Raw genomic sequence first — 21,238 nt, forward strand, 5'->3', positions numbered from 1 at the left:
GTTACGGCAAAAAAACAAACTTCTTTGACCTTGTGGCATAAATAAGCGTCTCTCAATGGAAGACCAGAAAGTTGCATGTGAAAATGACATTTGCACCACACTCTAAAAAAATGGAGTGAACTGGCCATGTGACATGACTGCGCTCTACGCAACCTTGATTCAAATACACATGCATCACGGCTCCAGTTTTGGCACCTAAAAGAGGCCGAAGACTTTGTCAAAAGATAGCTTGACGGCACTTCAGATGCTGGAGAACCTAGCCCATATGGGGATCAAAAGCTGAAACCTCCGTGTTATTAGAACCACGGTTTAACAAAAGTGTTCAAGCAGACATGACAGACAATGCCAGTTTTTGCCTCCTGCATCTAGTTTGACATGCAGCAGCAAGAGCTTGTTGCGCAACGGTTGTGCGTTTCACTCCACATCAGAAGATTGTGCCTAGAAATCACATCCAAATCAAATCAGACTTTTCATGATCCAGTACAGATACATGATCGAAAAGAGTGCTGAACAGGGTCAGAGCACTCAAGTTTCATTGACCTTGTGGCGCAACGGTAGCGCGTCTGACTCCAGATCAGAAGGTTGCGTGTTGAAATCACGTCAGGGTCATCTGACATTTTACTCATCAACTACAAAAAAATTGTTCAAAAACACTGTGGAATTGAGTTACGGCTAAAAAACAAACTTCTTTGACCTTGTGGCATAAATAAGCGTCTCTCAATGGAAGACCAGAAAGTTGCATGTGAAAATGACATTTGCACCACACTCTAAAAAAATGGAGTGAACTGGCCATGTGACATGACTGCGCTCTACGCAACCTTGATTCAAATACACATGCATCACGGCTCCACTTTTGGTACCCAAAAGAGGCTGAAGACTTTGTCAAAAGATAGCTTGACGGCACTTCAGATGCTGGAGAACCTATCCCATATGGGGATCAAAAGCTGAAACCTCCGTGTTATTAGAACCACGGTTTAACAAAAGTGAGCAAGCAGACATGACAGACAATGCCAGTTTTTGCCTCCTGCATCTAGTTTGACATGCAGCAGCAAGAGCTTGTTGCGCAACGGTTGTGCGTTTCACTCCACATCAGAAGATTGTGCCTAGAAATCACATCCAAATCAAATCAGACTTTTCATGATCCAGTACAGATACATGATCGAAAAGAGTGCTGAACAGGGTCAGAGCACTCAAGTTTCATTGACCTTGTGGCGCAACGGTAGCGCGTCTGACTCCAGATCAGAAGGTTGCGTGTTCAAATCACGTCAGGGTCATCTGACATTTTACTCATCAACTACAAAAAAATTGTTCAAAAACACTGTGGAATTGGGTTACGGCAAAAAAACAAACTTCTTTGACCTTGTGGCATAAATAAGCGTCTCTCAATGGAAGACCAGAAAGTTGCATGTGAAAATGACATTTGCACCACACTCTAAAAAAATGGAGTGAACTGGCCATGTGACATGACTGCGCTCTACGCAACCTTGATTCAAATACACATGCATCACGGCTCCACTTTTGGTACCCAAAAGAGGCTGAAGACTTTGTCAAAAGATAGCTTGACGGCACTTCAGATGCTGGAGAACCTAGCCCATATGGGGATCAAAAGCTGAAACCTCCGTGTTATTAGAACCACGGTTTAACAAAAGTGAGCAAGCAGACATGACAGACAATGCCAGTTTTTGCCTCCTGCATCTAGTTTGACATGCAGCAGCAAGAGCTTGTTGCGCAACGGTTGTGCGTTTCACTCCACATCAGAAGATTGTGCCTAGAAATCACATCCAAATCAAATCAGACTTTTCATGATCCAGTACAGATACATGATCGAAAAGAGTGCTGAACAGGGTCAGAGCACTCAAGTTTCATTGACCTTGTGGCGCAACGGTAGCGCGTCTGACTCCAGATCAGAAGGTTGCGTGTTCAAATCATGTCAGGGTCATCTGACATTTTACTCTTCAACTACAAAAAATTGTTCAAAAACACTGTGGAATTGAGTTACGGCAAAAAAACAAACTTCTTTGACCTTGTGGCATAAATAAGCGTCTCTCAATGGAAGACCAGAAAGTTGCATGTGAAAATGACATTTGCACCACACTCTAAAAAAATGGAGTGAACTGGCCATGTGACATGACTGCGCTCTACGCAACCTTGATTCAAATACACATGCATCACGGCTCCAGTTTTGGCACCTAAAAGAGGCCGAAGACTTTGTCAAAAGATAGCTTGACGGCACTTCAGATGCTGGAGAACCTAGCCCATATGGGGATCAAAAGCTGAAACCTCCGTGTTATTAGAACCACGGTTTAACAAAAGTGTTCAAGCAGACATGACAGACAATGCCAGTTTTTGCCTCCTGCATCTAGTTTGACATGCAGCAGCAAGAGCTTGTTGCGCAACGGTTGTGCGTTTCACTCCACATCAGAAGATTGTGCCTAGAAATCACATCCAAATCAAATCAGACTTTTCATGATCCAGTACAGATACATGATCGAAAAGAGTGCTGAACAGGGTCAGAGCACTCAAGTTTCATTGACCTTGTGGCGCAACGGTAGCGCGTCTGACTCCAGATCAGAAGGTTGCGTGTTGAAATCACGTCAGGGTCATCTGACATTTTACTCATCAACTACAAAAAAATTGTTCAAAAACACTGTGGAATTGAGTTACGGCAAAAAAACAAACTTCTTTGACCTTGTGGCATAAATAAGCGTCTCTCAATGGAAGACCAGAAAGTTGCATGTGAAAATGACATTTGCACCACACTCTAAAAAAATGGAGTGAACTGGCCATGTGACATGACTGCGCTCTACGCAACCTTGATTCAAATACACATGCATCACGGCTCCACTTTTGGTACCCAAAAGAGGCTGAAGACTTTGTCAAAAGATAGCTTGACGGCACTTCAGATGCTGGAGAACCTATCCCATATGGGGATCAAAAGCTGAAACCTCCGTGTTATTAGAACCACGGTTTAACAAAAGTGAGCAAGCAGACATGACACACAATGCCAGTTTTTGCCTCCTGCATCTAGTTTGACATGCAGCAGCAAGAGCTTGTTGCGCAACGGTTGTGTGTTTCACTCCACATCAGAAGATTGTGCCTAGAAATCACATCCAAATCAAATCAGACTTTTCATGATCCAGTACAGATACATGATCGAAAAGAGTGCTGAACAGGGTCAGAGCACTCAAGTTTCATTGACCTTGTGGCGCAACGGTAGCGCGTCTGACTCCACATCAGAAGGTTGCGTGTTCAAATCACATCAGGGTCATCTGACATTTTACTCATCAACTACAAAAAATTGTTCAAAAGCACTGTGGAATTGGGTTACGGCAAAAAAACAAACTTCTTTGACCTTGTGGCATAAATAAGCGTCTCTCAATGGAAGACCAGAAAGTTGCATGTGAAAATGACATTTGCACCACACTCTAAAAAAATGGAGTGAACTGGCCATGTGACATGACTGCGCTCTACGCAACCTTGATTCAAATACACATGCATCACGGCTCCACTTTTGGTACCCAAAAGAGGCTGAAGACTTTGTCAAAAGATAGCTTGACGGCACTTCAGATGCTGGAGAACCTAGCCCATATGGGGATCAAAAGCTGAAACCTCCGTGTTATTAGAACCACGGTTTAACAAAAGTGAGCAAGCAGACATGACAGACAATGCCAGTTTTTGCCTCCTGCATCTAGTTTGACATGCAGCAGCAAGAGCTTGTTGCGCAACGGTTGTGCGTTTCACTCCACATCAGAAGATTGTGCCTAGAAATCACATCCAAATCAAATCAGACTTTTCATGAACCAGTACAGATACATGATCGAAAAGAGTGCTGAACAGGGTCAGAGCACTCAAGTTTCATTGACCTTGTGGCGCAACGGTAGCGCGTCTGACTCCAGATCAGAAGGTTGCGTGTTCAAATCACGTCAGGGTCATCTGACATTTTACTCATCAACTACAAAAAATTGTTCAAAAACACTGTGGAATTGAGTTACGGCAAAAAAACAAACTTCTTTGACTTTGTGGCATAAATAAGCGTCTCTCAATGGAAGACCAGAAAGTTGCATGTGAAAATGACATTTGCACCACACTCTAAAAAAATGGAGTGAACTGGCCATGTGACATGACTGCGCTCTACGCAACCTTGATTCAAATACACATGCATCACGGCTCCAGTTTTGGCACCTAAAAGAGGCCGAAGACTTTGTCAAAAGATAGCTTGACGGCACTTCAGATGCTGGAGAACCTAGCCCATATGGGGATCAAAAGCTGAAACCTCCGTGTTATTAGAACCACGGTTTAACAAAAGTGAGCAAGCAGACATGACAGACAATGCCAGTTTTTGCCTCCTGCATCTAGTTTGACATGCAGCAGCAAGAGCTTGTTGCGCAACGGTTGTGCGTTTCACTCCACATCAGAAGATTGTGCCTAGAAATCACATCCAAATCAAATCAGACTTTTCATGATCCAGTACAGATACATGATCGAAAAGAGTGCTGAACAGGGTCAGAGCACTCAAGTTTCATTGACCTTGTGGCGCAACGGTAGCGCGTCTGACTCCAGATCAGAAGGTTGCGTGTTCAAATCACGTCAGGGTCATCTGACATTTTACTCATCAACTACAAAAAAATTGTTCAAAAACACTGTGGAATTGAGTTACGGCAAAAAAACAAACTTCTTTGACCTTGTGGCATAAATAAGCGTCTCTCAATGGAAGACCAGAAATTCGCATGTGAAAATGACATTTGCACCACACTCTAAAAAAATGGAGTGAACTGGCCATGTGACATGACTGCGCTCTACGCAACCTTGATTCAAATACACATGCATCACGGCTCCAGTTTTGGCACCTAAAAGAGGCCGAAGACTTTGTCAAAAGATAGCTTGACGGCACTTCAGATGCTGGAGAACCTAGCCCATATGGGGATCAAAAGCTGAAACCTCCGTGTTATTAGAACCACGGTTTAACAAAAGTGAGCAAGCAGACATGACAGACAATGCCAGTTTTTGCCTCCTGCATCTAGTTTGACATGCAGCAGCAAGAGCTTGTTGCGCAACGGTTGTGCGTTTCACTCCACATCAGAAGATTGTGCCTAGAAATCACATCCAAATCAAATCAGACTTTTCATGATCCAGTACAGATACATGATCGAAAAGAGTGCTGAACAGGGTCAGAGCACTCAAGTTTCATTGACCTTGTGGCGCAACGGTAGCGCGTCTGACTCCAGATCAGAAGGTTGCGTGTTCAAATCACGTCAGGGTCATCTGACATTTTACTCATCAACTACAAAAAAATTGTTCAAAAGCACTGTGGAATTGGGTTACGGCAAAAAAACAAACTTCTTTGACCTTGTGGCATAAATAAGCGTCTCTCAATGGAAGACCAGAAAGTTGCATGTGAAAATGACATTTGCACCACACTCTAAAAAAATGGAGTGAACTGGCCATGTGACATGACTGCGCTCTACGCAACCTTGATTCAAATACACATGCATCACGGCTCCACTTTTGGTACCCAAAAGAGGCTGAAGACTTTGTCAAAAGATAGCTTGACGGCACTTCAGATGCTGGAGAACCTAGCCCATATGGGGATCAAAAGCTGAAACCTCCGTGTTATTAGAACCACGGTTTAACAAAAGTGAGCAAGCAGACATGACAGACAATGCCAGTTTTTGCCTCCTGCATCTAGTTTGACATGCAGCAGCAAGAGCTTGTTGCGCAACGGTTGTGCGTTTCACTCCACATCAGAAGATTGTGCCTAGAAATCACATCCAAATCAAATCAGACTTTTCATGATCCAGTACAGATACATGATCGAAAAGAGTGCTGAACAGGGTCAGAGCACTCAAGTTTCATTGACCTTGTGGCGCAACGGTAGCGCGTCTGACTCCAGATCAGAAGGTTGCGTGTTCAAATCACGTCAGGGTCATCTGACATTTTACTCATCAACTACAAAAAATTGTTCAAAAACACTGTGGAATTGAGTTACGGCAAAAAAACAAACTTCTTTGACCTTGTGGCATAAATAAGCGTCTCTCAATGGAAGACCAGAAAGTTGCATGTGAAAATGACATTTGCACCACACTCTAAAAAAATGGAGTGAACTGGCCATGTGACATGACTGCGCTCTACGCAACCTTGATTCAAATACACATGCATCACGGCTCCAGTTTTGGCACCTAAAAGAGGCCGAAGACTTTGTCAAAAGATAGCTTGACGGCACTTCAGATGCTGGAGAACCTAGCCCATATGGGGATCAAAAGCTGAAACCTCCGTGTTATTAGAACCACGGTTTAACAAAAGTGAGCAAGCAGACATGACAGACAATGCCAGTTTTTGCCTCCTGCATCTAGTTTGACATGCAGCAGCAAGAGCTTGTTGCGCAACGGTTGTGCGTTTCACTCCACATCAGAAGATTGTGCCTAGAAATCACATCCAAATCAAATCAGACTTTTCATGATCCAGTACAGATACATGATCGAAAAGAGTGCTGAACAGGGTCAGAGCACTCAAGTTTCATTGGCCTTGTGGCGCAACGGTAGCGCGTCTGACTCCAGATCAGAAGGTTGCGTGTTCAAATCACGTCAGGGTCATCTGACATTTTACTCATCAACTACAAAAAATTGTTCAAAAACACTGTGGAATTGAGTTACGGCAAAAAAACAAACTTCTTTGACCTTGTGGCATAAATAAGCGTCTCTCAATGGAAGACCAGAAAGTTGCATGTGAAAATGACATTTGCACCACACTCTAAAAAAATGGAGTGAACTGGCCATGTGACATGACTGCGCTCTACGCAACCTTGATTCAAATACACATGCATCACGGCTCCAGTTTTGGCACCTAAAAGAGGCCGAAGACTTTGTCAAAAGATAGCTTGACGGCACTTCAGATGCTGGAGAACCTAGCCCATATGGGGATCAAAAGCTGAAACCTCCGTGTTATTAGAACCACGGTTTAACAAAAGTGAGCAAGCAGACATGACAGACAATGCCAGTTTTTGCCTCCTGCATCTAGTTTGACATGCAGCAGCAAGAGCTTGTTGCGCAACGGTTGTGCGTTTCACTCCACATCAGAAGATTGTGCCTAGAAATCACATCCAAATCAAATCAGACTTTTCATGATCCAGTACAGATACATGATCGAAAAGAGTGCTGAACAGGGTCAGAGCACTCAAGTTTCATTGACCTTGTGGCGCAACGGTAGCGCGTCTGACTCCAGATCAGAAGGTTGCGTGTTGAAATCACGTCAGGGTCATCTGACATTTTACTCATCAACTACAAAAAAATTGTTCAAAAACACTGTGGAATTGAGTTACGGCAAAAAAACAAACTTCTTTGACCTTGTGGCATAAATAAGCGTCTCTCAATGGAAGACCAGAAAGTTGCATGTGAAAATGACATTTGCACCACACTCTAAAAAAATGGAGTGAACTGGCCATGTGACATGACTGCGCTCTACGCAACCTTGATTCAAATACACATGCATCACGGCTCCACTTTTGGTACCCAAAAGAGGCTGAAGACTTTGTCAAAAGATAGCTTGACGGCACTTCAGATGCTGGAGAACCTATCCCATATGGGGATCAAAAGCTGAAACCTCCGTGTTATTAGAACCACGGTTTAACAAAAGTGAGCAAGCAGACATGACACACAATGCCAGTTTTTGCCTCCTGCATCTAGTTTGACATGCAGCAGCAAGAGCTTGTTGCGCAACGGTTGTGTGTTTCACTCCACATCAGAAGATTGTGCCTAGAAATCACATCCAAATCAAATCAGACTTTTCATGATCCAGTACAGATACATGATCGAAAAGAGTGCTGAACAGGGTCAGAGCACTCAAGTTTCATTGACCTTGTGGCGCAACGGTAGCGCGTCTGACTCCACATCAGAAGGTTGCGTGTTCAAATCACATCAGGGTCATCTGACATTTTACTCATCAACTACAAAAAATTGTTCAAAAGCACTGTGGAATTGGGTTACGGCAAAAAAACAAACTTCTTTGACCTTGTGGCATAAATAAGCGTCTCTCAATGGAAGACCAGAAAGTTGCATGTGAAAATGACATTTGCACCACACTCTAAAAAAATGGAGTGAACTGGCCATGTGACATGACTGCGCTCTACGCAACCTTGATTCAAATACACATGCATCACGGCTCCACTTTTGGTACCCAAAAGAGGCTGAAGACTTTGTCAAAAGATAGCTTGACGGCACTTCAGATGCTGGAGAACCTAGCCCATATGGGGATCAAAAGCTGAAACCTCCGTGTTATTAGAACCACGGTTTAACAAAAGTGAGCAAGCAGACATGACAGACAATGCCAGTTTTTGCCTCCTGCATCTAGTTTGACATGCAGCAGCAAGAGCTTGTTGCGCAACGGTTGTGCGTTTCACTCCACATCAGAAGATTGTGCCTAGAAATCACATCCAAATCAAATCAGACTTTTCATGAACCAGTACAGATACATGATCGAAAAGAGTGCTGAACAGGGTCAGAGCACTCAAGTTTCATTGACCTTGTGGCGCAACGGTAGCGCGTCTGACTCCACATCAGAAGGTTGCGTGTTCAAATCACGTCAGGGTCATCTGACATTTTACTCATCAACTACAAAAATTTGTTCAAAAACACTGTGGAATTGAGTTACGGCAAAAAAACAAACTTCTTTGACTTTGTGGCATAAATAAGCGTCTCTCAATGGAAGACCAGAAAGTTGCATGTGAAAATGACATTTGCACCACACTCTAAAAAAATGGAGTGAACTGGCCATGTGACATGACTGCGCTCTACGCAACCTTGATTCAAATACACATGCATCACGGCTCCAGTTTTGGCACCTAAAAGAGGCCGAAGACTTTGTCAAAAGATAGCTTGACGGCACTTCAGATGCTGGAGAACCTAGCCCATATGGGGATCAAAAGCTGAAACCTCCGTGTTATTAGAACCACGGTTTAACAAAAGTGAGCAAGCAGACATGACAGACAATGCCAGTTTTTGCCTCCTGCATCTAGTTTGACATGCAGCAGCAAGAGCTTGTTGCGCAACGGTTGTGCGTTTCACTCCACATCAGAAGATTGTGCCTAGAAATCACATCCAAATCAAATCAGACTTTTCATGATCCAGTACAGATACATGATCGAAAAGAGTGCTGAACAGGGTCAGAGCACTCAAGTTTCATTGGCCTTGTGGCGCAACGGTAGCGCGTCTGACTCCAGATCAGAAGGTTGCGTGTTCAAATCACGTCAGGGTCATCTGACATTTTACTCATCAACTACAAAAAATTGTTCAAAAACACTGTGGAATTGAGTTACGGCAAAAAAACAAACTTCTTTGACCTTGTGGCATAAATAAGCGTCTCTCAATGGAAGACCAGAAAGTTGCATGTGAAAATGACATTTGCACCACACTCTAAAAAAATGGAGTGAACTGGCCATGTGACATGACTGCGCTCTACGCAACCTTGATTCAAATACACATGCATCACGGCTCCAGTTTTGGCACCTAAAAGAGGCCGAAGACTTTGTCAAAAGATAGCTTGACGGCACTTCAGATGCTGGAGAACCTAGCCCATATGGGGATCAAAAGCTGAAACCTCCGTGTTATTAGAACCACGGTTTAACAAAAGTGAGCAAGCAGACATGACAGACAATGCCAGTTTTTGCCTCCTGCATCTAGTTTGACATGCAGCAGCAAGAGCTTGTTGCGCAACGGTTGTGCGTTTCACTCCACATCAGAAGATTGTGCCTAGAAATCACATCCAAATCAAATCAGACTTTTCATGATCCAGTACAGATACATGATCGAAAAGAGTGCTGAACAGGGTCAGAGCACTCAAGTTTCATTGACCTTGTGGCGCAACGGTAGCGCGTCTGACTCCAGATCAGAAGGTTGCGTGTTGAAATCACGTCAGGGTCATCTGACATTTTACTCATCAACTACAAAAAAATTGTTCAAAAACACTGTGGAATTGAGTTACGGCAAAAAAACAAACTTCTTTGACCTTGTGGCATAAATAAGCGTCTCTCAATGGAAGACCAGAAAGTTGCATGTGAAAATGACATTTGCACCACACTCTAAAAAAATGGAGTGAACTGGCCATGTGACATGACTGCGCTCTACGCAACCTTGATTCAAATACACATGCATCACGGCTCCACTTTTGGTACCCAAAAGAGGCTGAAGACTTTGTCAAAAGATAGCTTGACGGCACTTCAGATGCTGGAGAACCTATCCCATATGGGGATCAAAAGCTGAAACCTCCGTGTTATTAGAACCACGGTTTAACAAAAGTGAGCAAGCAGACATGACACACAATGCCAGTTTTTGCCTCCTGCATCTAGTTTGACATGCAGCAGCAAGAGCTTGTTGCGCAACGGTTGTGTGTTTCACTCCACATCAGAAGATTGTGCCTAGAAATCACATCCAAATCAAATCAGACTTTTCATGATCCAGTACAGATACATGATCGAAAAGAGTGCTGAACAGGGTCAGAGCACTCAAGTTTCATTGACCTTGTGGCGCAACGGTAGCGCGTCTGACTCCACATCAGAAGGTTGCGTGTTCAAATCACATCAGGGTCATCTGACATTTTACTCATCAACTACAAAAAATTGTTCAAAAGCACTGTGGAATTGGGTTACGGCAAAAAAACAAACTTCTTTGACCTTGTGGCATAAATAAGCGTCTCTCAATGGAAGACCAGAAAGTTGCATGTGAAAATGACATTTGCACCACACTCTAAAAAAATGGAGTGAACTGGCCATGTGACATGACTGCGCTCTACGCAACCTTGATTCAAATACACATGCATCACGGCTCCACTTTTGGTACCCAAAAGAGGCTGAAGACTTTGTCAAAAGATAGCTTGACGGCACTTCAGATGCTGGAGAACCTAGCCCATATGGGGATCAAAAGCTGAAACCTCCGTGTTATTAGAACCACGGTTTAACAAAAGTGAGCAAGCAGACATGACAGACAATGCCAGTTTTTGCCTCCTGCATCTAGTTTGACATGCAGCAGCAAGAGCTTGTTGCGCAACGGTTGTGCGTTTCACTCCACATCAGAAGATTGTGCCTAGAAATCACATCCAAATCAAATCAGACTTTTCATGAACCAGTACAGATACATGATCGAAAAGAGTGCTGAACAGGGTCAGAGCACTCAAGTTTCATTGACCTTGTGGCGCAACGGTAGCGCGTCTGACTCCACATCAGAAGGTTGCGTGTTCAAATCACGTCAGGGTCATCTGACATTTTACTCATCAACTACAAAAAATTGTTCAAAAACACTGTGGAATTGAGTTACGGCAAAAAAACAAACTTCTTTGACTTTGTGGCATAAATAAGCGTCTCTCAATGGAAGACCAGAAAGTTGCATGTGAAAATGACATTTGCACCACACTCTAAAAAAATGGAGTGAACTGGCCATGTGACATGACTGCGCTCTACGCAACCTTGATTCAAATACACATGCATCACGGCTCCAGTTTTGGCACCTAAAAGAGGCCGAAGACTTTGTCAAAAGATAGCTTGACGGCACTTCAGATGCTGGAGAACCTAGCCCATATGGGGATCAAAAGCTGAAACCTCCGTGTTATTAGAACCACGGTTTAACAAAAGTGAGCAAGCAGACATGACAGACAATGCCAGTTTTTGCCTCCTGCATCTAGTTTGACATGCAGCAGCAAGAGCTTGTTGCGCAACGGTTGTGCGTTTCACTCCACATCAGAAGATTGTGCCTAGAAATCACATCCAAATCAAATCAGACTTTTCATGATCCAGTACAGATACATGATCGAAAAGAGTGCTGAACAGGGTCAGAGCACTCAAGTTTCATTGACCTTGTGGCGCAACGGTAGCGCGTCTGACTCCAGATCAGAAGGTTGCGTGTTCAAATCACGTCAGGGTCATCTGACATTTTACTCATCAACTACAAAAAAATTGTTCAAAAACACTGTGGAATTGAGTTACAGCAAAAAAACAAACTTCTTTGACCTTGTGGCATAAATAAGCGTCTCTCAATGGAAGACCAGAAATTCGCATGTGAAAATGACATTTGCACCACACTCTAAAAAAATGGAGTGAACTGGCCATGTGACATGACTGCGCTCTACGCAACCTTGATTCAAATACACATGCATCACGGCTCCAGTTTTGGCACCTAAAAGAGGCCGAAGACTTTGTCAAAAGATAGCTTGACGGCACTTCAGATGCTGGAGAACCTAGCCCATATGGGGATCAAAAGCTGAAACCTCCGTGTTATTAGAACCACGGTTTAACAAAAGTGAGCAAGCAGACATGACAGACAATGCCAGTTTTTGCCTCCTGCATCTAGTTTGACATGCAGCAGCAAGAGCTTGTTGCGCAACGGTTGTGCGTTTCACTCCACATCAGAAGATTGTGCCTAGAAATCACATCCAAATCAAATCAGACTTTTCATGATCCAGTACAGATACATGATCGAAAAGAGTGCTGAACAGGGTCAGAGCACTCAAGTTTCATTGACCTTGTGGCGCAACGGTAGCGCGTCTGACTCCAGATCAGAAGGTTGCGTGTTCAAATCACGTCAGGGTCATCTGACATTTTACTCATCAACTACAAAAAAATTGTTCAAAAACACTGTGGAATTGGGTTACGGCAAAAAAACAAACTTCTTTGACCTTGTGGCATAAATAAGCGTCTCTCAATGGAAGACCAGAAAGTTGCATGTGAAAATGACATTTGCACCACACTCTAAAAAAATGGAGTGAACTGGCCATGTGACATGACTGCGCTCTACGCAACCTTGATTCAAATACACATGCATCACGGCTCCACTTTTGGTACCCAAAAGAGGCTGAAGACTTTGTCAAAAGATAGCTTGACGGCACTTCAGATGCTGGAGAACCTAGCCCATATGGGGATCAAAAGCTGAAACCTCCGTGTTATTAGAACCACGGTTTAACAAAAGTGAGCAAGCAGACATGACAGACAATGCCAGTTTTTGCCTCCTGCATCTAGTTTGACATGCAGCAGCAAGAGCTTGTTGCGCAACGGTTGTGCGTTTCACTCCACATCAGAAGATTGTGCCTAGAAATCACATCCAAATCAAATCAGACTTTTCATGATCCAGTACAGATACATGATCGAAAAGAGTGCTGAACAGGGTCAGAGCACTCAAGTTTCAGTGACCTTGTGGCGCAACGGTAGCGCGTCTGACTCCAGATCAGAAGGTTGCGTGTTCAAATCACGTCAAGGTCATCTGACATTTTACTCATCAACTACTAAAAATTATTCAAAAACACTGTGGAATTGGGTTACGGCAAAAAAACAAACTTCTTTGACCTTGTGGCATAAATAAGCGTCTCTCAATGGAAGACAAGAAATTCGCATGTGAAAATGACATTTGCACCACACTCTAAAAAAATGGTGTGAACTGGCCATGTGACATGACTGCGCTCTACGCAATTTGATTCAAATACACATGCATCACGGCTCCACTTTTGGTACCCAAAAGAGGCTGAAGACTTTGTCAAAAGATAGCTTGACGGCACTTCAGATGCTGGAGAACCTAGCCCATATGGGGATCAAAAGCTGAAACCTCCGTGTTATTAGAACCACGGTTTAACAAAAGTGAGCAAGCAGACATGACACACAATGCCAGTTTTTGCCTCCTGCATCTAGTTTGACATGCAGCAGCAAGAGCTTGTTGCGCAACGGTTGTGCGTTTCACTCCACATCAGAAGATTGTGCCTAGAAATCACATCCAAATCAAATCAGACTTTTCATGATCCAGTACAGATACATGATCGAAAAGAGTGCTGAACAGGGTCAGAGCACTCAAGTCTCATTGACCTTGTGGCGCAACGGTAGCGCGTCTGACTCCAGATCAGAAGGTTGCGTGTTCAAATCACGTCAGGGTCATCTGACATTTTACTCATCAACTACAAAAAATTGTTCAAAAACACTGTGGAATTGAGTTACGGCAAAAAAACAAACTTCTTTGACCTTGTGGCATAAATAAGCGTCTCTCAATGGAAGACCAGAAAGTTGCATGTGAAAATGACATTTGCACCACACTCTAAAAAAATGGAGTGAACTGGCCATGTGACATGACTGCGCTCTACGCAACCTTGATTCAAATACACATGCATCACGGCTCCAGTTTTGGCACCTAAAAGAGGCCGAAGACTTTGTCAAAAGATAGCTTGACGGCACTTCAGATGCTGGAGAACCTAGCCCATATGGGGATCAAAAGCTGAAACCTCCGTGTTATTAGAACCACGGTTTAACAAAAGTGAGCAAGCAGACATGACAGACAATGCCAGTTTTTGCCTCCTGCATCTAGTTTGACATGCAGCAGCAAGAGCTTGTTGCGCAACGGTTGTGCGTTTCACTCCACATCAGAAGATTGTGCCTAGAAATCACATCCAAATCAAATCAGACTTTTCATGATCCAGTACAGATACATGATCGAAAAGAGTGCTGAACAGGGTCAGAGCACTCAAGTTTCATTGACCTTGTGGCGCAACGGTAGCGCGTCTGACTCCAGATCAGAAGGTTGCGTGTTCAAATCACGTCAGGGTCATCTGACATTTTACTCATCAACTACAAAAAAATTGTTCAAAAACACTGTGGAATTGAGTTACGGCAAAAAAACAAACTTCTTTGACCTTGTGGCATAAATAAGCGTCTCTCAATGGAAGACCAGAAATTCGCATGTGAAAATGACATTTGCACCACACTCTAAAAAAATGGAGTGAACTGGCCATGTGACATGACTGCGCTCTACGCAACCTTGATTCAAATACACATGCATCACGGCTCCAGTTTTGGCACCTAAAAGAGGCCGAAGACTTTGTCAAAAGATAGCTTGACGGCACTTCAGATGCTGGAGAACCTAGCCCATATGGGGATCAAAAGCTGAAACCTCCGTGTTATTAGAACCACGGTTTAACAAAAGTGAGCAAGCAGACATGACAGACAATGCCAGTTTTTGCCTCCTGCATCTAGTTTGACATGCAGCAGCAAGAGCTTGTTGCGCAACGGTTGTGCGTTTCACTCCACATCAGAAGATTGTGCCTAGAAATCACATCCAAATCAAATCAGACTTTTCATGATCCAGTACAGATACATGATCGAAAAGAGTGCTGAACAGGGTCAGAGCACTCAAGTTTCATTGACCTTGTGGCGCAACGGTAGCGCGTCTGACTCCAGATCAGAAGGTTGCGTGTTCAAATCACGTCAGGGTCATCTGACATTTTACTCATCAACTACAAAAAAATTGTTCAAAAACACTGTGGAATTGAGTTACGGCAAAAAAACAAACTTCTTTGACCTTGTGGCATAAATAAGCGTCTCTCAATGGAAGACCAGAAATTCGCATGTGAAAATGACATTTGCACCACACTCTAAAAAAATGGAGTGAACTGGCCATGTGACATGACTGCGCTCTACGCAACCTTGATTCAAATACACATGCATCACGGCTCCAGTTTTGGCACCTAAAAGAGGCCGAAGACTTTGTCAAAAGATAGCTTGACGGCACTTCAGATGCTGGAGAACCTAGCCCATATGGGGATCAAAAGCTGAAACCTCCGTGTTATTAGAACCACGGTTTAACAAAAGTGAGCAAGCAGACATGACAGACAATGCCAGTTTTTGCCTCCTGCATCTAGTTTGACATGCAGCAGCAAGAGCTTGTTGCGCAACGGTTGTGCGTTTCACTCCACATCAGAAGATTGTGCCTAGAAATCACATCCAAATCAAATCAGACTTTTCATGATCCAGTACAGATACATGATCGAAAAGAGTGCTGAACAGGGTCAGAGCACTCAAGTTTCATTGACCTTGTGGCGCAACGGTAGCGCGTCTGACTCCAGATCAGAAGGTTGCGTGTTCAAATCACGTCAGGGTCATCTGACATTTTACTCATCAACTACAAAAAAATTGTTCAAAAGCACTGTGGAATTGGGTTACGGCAAAAAAACAAACTTCTTTGACCTTGTGGCATAAATAAGCGTCTCTCAATGGAAGACCAGAAAGTTGCATGTGAAAATGACATTTGCACCACACTCTAAAAAAATGGAGTGAACTGGCCATGTGACATGACTGCGCTCTACGCAACCTTGATTCAAATACACATGCATCACGGCTCCACTTTTGGTACCCAAAAGAGGCTGAAGACTTTGTCAAAAGATAGCTTGACGGCACTTCAGATGCTGGAGAACCTAGCCCATATGGGGATCAAAAGCTGAAACCTCCGTGTTATTAGAACCACGGTTTAACAAAAGTGAGCAAGCAGACATGACAGACAATGCCAGTTTTTGCCTCCTGCATCTAGTTTGACATGCAGCAGCAAGAGCTTGTTGCGCAACGGTTGTGCGTTTCACTCCACATCAGAAGATTGTGCCTAGAAATCACATCCAAATCAAATCAGACTTTTCATGATCCAGTACAGATACATGATCGAAAAGAGTGCTGAACAGGGTCAGAGCACTCAAGTTTCATTGACCTTGTGGCGCAACGGTAGCGCGTCTGACTCCAGATCAGAAGGTTGCGTGTTCAAATCACGTCAGGGTCATCTGACATTTTACTCATCAACTACAAAAAATTGTTCAAAAACACTGTGGAATTGAGTTACGGCAAAAAAACAAACTTCTTTGACCTTGTGGCATAAATAAGCGTCTCTCAATGGAAGACCAGAAAGTTGCATGTGAAAATGACATTTGCACCACACTCTAAAAAAATGGAGTGAACTGGCCATGTGACATGACTGCGCTCTACGCAACCTTGATTCAAATACACATGCATCACGGCTCCAGTTTTGGCACCTAAAAGAGGCCGAAGACTTTGTCAAAAGATAGCTTGACGGCACTTCAGATGCTGGAGAACCTAGCCCATATGGGGATCAAAAGCTGAAACCTCCGTGTTATTAGAACCACGGTTTAACAAAAGTGAGCAAGCAGACATGACAGACAATGCCAGTTTTTGCCTCCTGCATCTAGTTTGACATGCAGCAGCAAGAGCTTGTTGCGCAACGGTTGTGCGTTTCACTCCACATCAGAAGATTGTGCCTAGAAATCACATCCAAATCAAATCAGACTTTTCATGATCCAGTACAGATACATGATCGAAAAGAGTGCTGAACAGGGTCAGAGCACTCAAGTTTCATTGACCTTGTGGCGCAACGGTAGCGCGTCTGACTCCAGATCAGAAGGTTGCGTGTTCAAATCACGTCAGGGTCATCTGACATTTTACTCATCAACTACAAAAAATTGTTCAAAAACACTGTGGAATTGAGTTACGGCAAAAAAACAAACTTCTTTGACCTTGTGGCATAAATAAGCGTCTCTCAATGGAAGACCAGAAAGTTGCATGTGAAAATGACATTTGCACCACACTCTAAAAAAATGGAGTGAACTGGCCATGTGACATGACTGCGCTCTACGCAACCTTGATTCAAATACACATGCATCACGGCTCCAGTTTTGGCACCTAAAAGAGGCCGAAGACTTTGTCAAAAGATAGCTTGACGGCACTTCAGATGCTGGAGAACCTAGCCCATATGGGGATCAAAAGCTGAAACCTCCGTGTTATTAGAACCACGGTTTAACAAAAGTGAGCAAGCAGACATGACAGACAATGCCAGTTTTTGCCTCCTGCATCTAGTTTGACATGCAGCAGCAAGAGCTTGTTGCGCAACGGTTGTGCGTTTCACTCCACATCAGAAGATTGTGCCTAGAAATCACATCCAAATCAAATCAGACTTTTCATGATCCAGTACAGATACATGATCGAAAAGAGTGCTGAACAGGGTCAGAGCACTCAAGTTTCATTGACCTTGTGGCGCAACGGTAGCGCGTCTGACTCCAGATCAGAAGGTTGCGTGTTCAAATCACGTCAAGGTCATCTGACATTTTACTCATCAACTACAAAAAATTGTTCAAAAACACTGTGGAATTGGGTTACGGCAAAAAAACAAACTTCTTTGACCTTGTGGCATAAATAAGCGTCTCTCAATGGAAGACCAGAAATTCGCATGTGAAAATGACATTTGCACCACACTCTAAAAAAATGGAGTGAACTGGCCATGTGACATGACTGCGCTCTACGCAACTTGATTCAAATACACATGCATCACGGCTCCACTTTTGGCACCTAAAAGAGGCCGAAGACTTTGTCAAAAGATAGCTTGACGGCACTTCAGATGCTGGAGAACCTAGCCCATATGGGGATCAAAAGCTGAAACCTCCGTGTTATTAGAACCACGGTTTAACAAAAGTGAGCAAGCAGACATGACACACAATGCCAGTTTTTGCCTCCTGCATCTAGTTTGACATGCAGCAGCAAGAGCTTGTTGCGCAACGGTTGTGCGTTTCACTCCACATCAGAAGATTGTGCCTAGAAATCACATCCAAATCAAATCAGACTTTTCATGATCCACTACAGATACATGATCGAAAAGAGTGCTGAACAGGTTCAGAGCACTCAAATTTCATTGACCTTGTGGTGCAACGGTAGCGTGTCTGACTCCAGATCAGAAGGTTGCGTGTTCAAATCACGTCAGGGTCATCTGACATTTTACTCATCAACTACAAAAAATTGTTCAAAAACACTGTGGAATTGAGTTACGGCAAAAAAACAAACTTCTTTGACCTTGTGGCATAAATAAGCGTCTCTCAATGGAAGACCAGAAAGTTGCAAGTGAAAATGACATTTGCACCACACTCTAAAAAAATGGAGTGAACTGGCCATGTGACATGACTGCGCTCTACGCTACCTTGATTCAAATACACATGCATCACGGCTCCACTTTTGGTACCCAAAAGAGGCTGAAGACTTTGTCAAAAGATAGCTTGACGGCACTTCAGATGCTGGAGAACCTAGCCCATATGGGGATCAAAAGCTGAAACCTCCGTGTTATTAGAACCACGGTTTAACAAAAGTGAGCAAGCAGACATGACAGACAATGCCAGTTTTTGCCTCCTGCATCTAGTTTGACATGCAGCAGCAAGAGCTTGTTGCGCAACGGTTGTGCGTTTCACTCCACATCAGAAGATTGTGCCTAGAAATCACATCCAAATCAAATCAGACTTTTCATGATCCAGTACAGATACATGATCGAAAAGAGTGCTGAACAGGGTCAGAGCACTCAAGTTTCATTGACCTTGTGGCGCAACGGTAGCGCGTCTGACTCCAGATCAGAAGGTTGCGTGTTCAAATCACGTCAAGGTCATCTGACATTTTACTCATCAACTACAAAAAATTGTTCAAAAACACTGTGGAATTGGGTTACGGCAAAAAAACAAACTTCTTTGACCTTGTGGCATAAATAAGCGTCTCTCAATGGAAGACCAGAAATTCGCATGTGAAAATGACATTTGCACCACACTCTAAAAAAATGGAGTGAACTGGCCATGTGACATGACTGCGCTCTACGCAACCTTGATTCAAATACACATGCATCACGGCTCCACTTTTGGTACCCAAAATAGGCTGAAGACTTTGTCAAAAGATAGCTTGACGGCACTTCAGATGCTGGAGAACCTAGCCCATATGGGGATCAAAAGCTGAAACCTCCGTGTTATTAGAACCACGGTTTAACAAAAGTGAGCAAGCAGACATGACAGACAATGCCAGTTTTTGCCTCCTGCATCTAGTTTGACATGCAGCAGCAAGAGCTTGTTGCGCAACGGTTGTGCGTTTCACTCCACATCAGAAGATTGTGCCTAGAAATCACATCCAAATCAAATCAGACTTTTCATGATCCAGTACAGATACATGATCGAAAAGAGTGCTGAACAGGGTCAGAGCACTCAAGTTTCATTGACCTTGTGGCGCAACGGTAGCGCGTCTGACTCCAGATCAGAAGGTTGCGTGTTCAAATCACGTCAAGGTCATCTGACATTTTACTCATCAACTACAAAAAATTGTTCAAAAACACTGTGGAATTGAGTTACGGCAAAAAAACAAACTTCTTTGACCTTGTGGCATAAATAAGCGTCTCTCAATGGAAGACCAGAAAGTTGCAAGTGAAAATGACATTTGCACCACACTCTAAAAAAATGGAGTGAACTGGCCATGTGACATGACTGCGCTCTACGCAACTTTGATTCAAATACACATGCATCACGGCTCCACTTTTGGTACCCAAAAGAGGCTGAAGACTTTGTCAAAAGATAGCTTGACGGCACTTCAGATGCTGGAGAACCTAGCCCATATGGGGATCAAAAGCTGAAACCTCCGTGTTATTAGAACCACGGTTTAACAAAAGTGAGCAAGCAGACATGACACACAATGCCAGTTTTTGCCTCCTGCATCTAGTTTGACATGCAGCAGCAAGAGCTTGTTGCGCAACGGTTGTGCGTTTCACTCCACATCAGAAGATTGTGCCTAGAAATCACATCCAAATCAAATCAGACTTTTCATGATCCAGTACAGATACATGATCGAAAAGAGTGCTGAACAGGGTCAGAGCACTCAAGTTTCATTGACCTTGTGGTGCAACGGTAGCGCGTCTGACTCCAGATCAGAAGGTTGCGTGTTCAAATCACGTCAAGGTCATCTGACATTTTACTCATCAACTACAAAAAATTGTTCAAAAACACTGTGGAATTGGGTTACGGCAAAAAAACAAACTTCTTTGACCTTGTGGCATAAATAAGCGTCTCTCAATGGAAGACCAGAAATTCGCATGTGAAAATGACATTTGCACCACACTCTAAAAAAATGGAGTGAACTGGCCATGTGACATGACTGCGCTCTACGCAACTTGATTCAAATACACATGCATCACGGCTCCACTTTTGGCACCTAAAAGAGGCCGAAGACTTTGTCAAAAGATAGCTTGACGGCACTTCAGATGCTGGAGAACCTAGCCCATATGGGGATCAAAAGCTGAAACCTCCGTGTTATTAGAACCACGGTTTAACAAAAGTGAGCAAGCAGACATGACACACAATGCCAGTTTTTGCCTCCTGCATCTAGTTTGACATGCAGCAGCAAGAGCTTGTTGCGCAACGGTTGTGCGTTTCACTCCACATCAGAAGATTGTGCCTAGAAATCACATCCAAATCAAATCAGACTTTTCATGATCCACTACAGATACATGATCGAAAAGAGTGCTGAACAGGTTCAGAGCACTCAAGTTTCATTGACCTTGTGGTGCAACGGTAGCGTGTCTGACTCCAGATCAGAAGGTTGCGTGTTCAAATCACGTCAGGGTCATCTGACATTTTACTCATCAACTACAAAAAATTGTTC

The 21,238-nt window shown here is 43.5% G+C and overlaps 19 non-coding genes across 19 annotated transcripts; all 19 read left to right on the forward strand.

The window, feature by feature from the left end:
• Positions 1-1,202: 1,202 nt before the first annotated feature.
• On the forward strand, positions 1,203-1,274 carry TRNAW-CCA (transfer RNA tryptophan (anticodon CCA)). The gene has a single exon. It is a non-coding gene; the product is annotated as a tRNA-Trp (tRNA).
• Positions 1,275-3,860: 2,586 nt separating this feature from the next.
• On the forward strand, positions 3,861-3,932 carry TRNAW-CCA (transfer RNA tryptophan (anticodon CCA)). Its single transcript has one exon. It is a non-coding gene; the product is annotated as a tRNA-Trp (tRNA).
• Positions 3,933-4,524: 592 nt separating this feature from the next.
• TRNAW-CCA (transfer RNA tryptophan (anticodon CCA)) lies at positions 4,525-4,596 on the forward strand. Its single transcript has one exon. It is a non-coding gene; the product is annotated as a tRNA-Trp (tRNA).
• A 593-nt stretch (positions 4,597-5,189) lies between these two features.
• On the forward strand, positions 5,190-5,261 carry TRNAW-CCA (transfer RNA tryptophan (anticodon CCA)). The gene has a single exon. It is a non-coding gene; the product is annotated as a tRNA-Trp (tRNA).
• A 593-nt stretch (positions 5,262-5,854) lies between these two features.
• On the forward strand, positions 5,855-5,926 carry TRNAW-CCA (transfer RNA tryptophan (anticodon CCA)). The gene has a single exon. It is a non-coding gene; the product is annotated as a tRNA-Trp (tRNA).
• Positions 5,927-6,518: 592 nt separating this feature from the next.
• TRNAW-CCA (transfer RNA tryptophan (anticodon CCA)) lies at positions 6,519-6,590 on the forward strand. Its single transcript has one exon. It is a non-coding gene; the product is annotated as a tRNA-Trp (tRNA).
• A 2,585-nt stretch (positions 6,591-9,175) lies between these two features.
• Positions 9,176-9,247, forward strand: TRNAW-CCA (transfer RNA tryptophan (anticodon CCA)). The gene has a single exon. It is a non-coding gene; the product is annotated as a tRNA-Trp (tRNA).
• Positions 9,248-11,832: 2,585 nt separating this feature from the next.
• Positions 11,833-11,904, forward strand: TRNAW-CCA (transfer RNA tryptophan (anticodon CCA)). The gene has a single exon. It is a non-coding gene; the product is annotated as a tRNA-Trp (tRNA).
• Positions 11,905-12,497: 593 nt separating this feature from the next.
• Positions 12,498-12,569, forward strand: TRNAW-CCA (transfer RNA tryptophan (anticodon CCA)). Its single transcript has one exon. It is a non-coding gene; the product is annotated as a tRNA-Trp (tRNA).
• Positions 12,570-13,162: 593 nt separating this feature from the next.
• TRNAW-CCA (transfer RNA tryptophan (anticodon CCA)) lies at positions 13,163-13,234 on the forward strand. Its single transcript has one exon. It is a non-coding gene; the product is annotated as a tRNA-Trp (tRNA).
• Positions 13,235-13,825: 591 nt separating this feature from the next.
• TRNAW-CCA (transfer RNA tryptophan (anticodon CCA)) lies at positions 13,826-13,897 on the forward strand. Its single transcript has one exon. It is a non-coding gene; the product is annotated as a tRNA-Trp (tRNA).
• Positions 13,898-14,489: 592 nt separating this feature from the next.
• On the forward strand, positions 14,490-14,561 carry TRNAW-CCA (transfer RNA tryptophan (anticodon CCA)). The gene has a single exon. It is a non-coding gene; the product is annotated as a tRNA-Trp (tRNA).
• Positions 14,562-15,154: 593 nt separating this feature from the next.
• TRNAW-CCA (transfer RNA tryptophan (anticodon CCA)) lies at positions 15,155-15,226 on the forward strand. Its single transcript has one exon. It is a non-coding gene; the product is annotated as a tRNA-Trp (tRNA).
• A 593-nt stretch (positions 15,227-15,819) lies between these two features.
• Positions 15,820-15,891, forward strand: TRNAW-CCA (transfer RNA tryptophan (anticodon CCA)). Its single transcript has one exon. It is a non-coding gene; the product is annotated as a tRNA-Trp (tRNA).
• A 593-nt stretch (positions 15,892-16,484) lies between these two features.
• TRNAW-CCA (transfer RNA tryptophan (anticodon CCA)) lies at positions 16,485-16,556 on the forward strand. The gene has a single exon. It is a non-coding gene; the product is annotated as a tRNA-Trp (tRNA).
• Positions 16,557-17,148: 592 nt separating this feature from the next.
• Positions 17,149-17,220, forward strand: TRNAW-CCA (transfer RNA tryptophan (anticodon CCA)). Its single transcript has one exon. It is a non-coding gene; the product is annotated as a tRNA-Trp (tRNA).
• A 592-nt stretch (positions 17,221-17,812) lies between these two features.
• Positions 17,813-17,884, forward strand: TRNAW-CCA (transfer RNA tryptophan (anticodon CCA)). The gene has a single exon. It is a non-coding gene; the product is annotated as a tRNA-Trp (tRNA).
• Positions 17,885-19,139: 1,255 nt separating this feature from the next.
• On the forward strand, positions 19,140-19,211 carry TRNAW-CCA (transfer RNA tryptophan (anticodon CCA)). The gene has a single exon. It is a non-coding gene; the product is annotated as a tRNA-Trp (tRNA).
• A 592-nt stretch (positions 19,212-19,803) lies between these two features.
• Positions 19,804-19,875, forward strand: TRNAW-CCA (transfer RNA tryptophan (anticodon CCA)). Its single transcript has one exon. It is a non-coding gene; the product is annotated as a tRNA-Trp (tRNA).
• Positions 19,876-21,238: the final 1,363 nt, after the last annotated feature.

The sequence above is a fragment of the Eleutherodactylus coqui genome, chromosome 2 (genome assembly GCF_035609145.1).
Source record: "Eleutherodactylus coqui strain aEleCoq1 chromosome 2, aEleCoq1.hap1, whole genome shotgun sequence".
Taxonomy (NCBI): domain Eukaryota; kingdom Metazoa; phylum Chordata; class Amphibia; order Anura; family Eleutherodactylidae; genus Eleutherodactylus; species Eleutherodactylus coqui.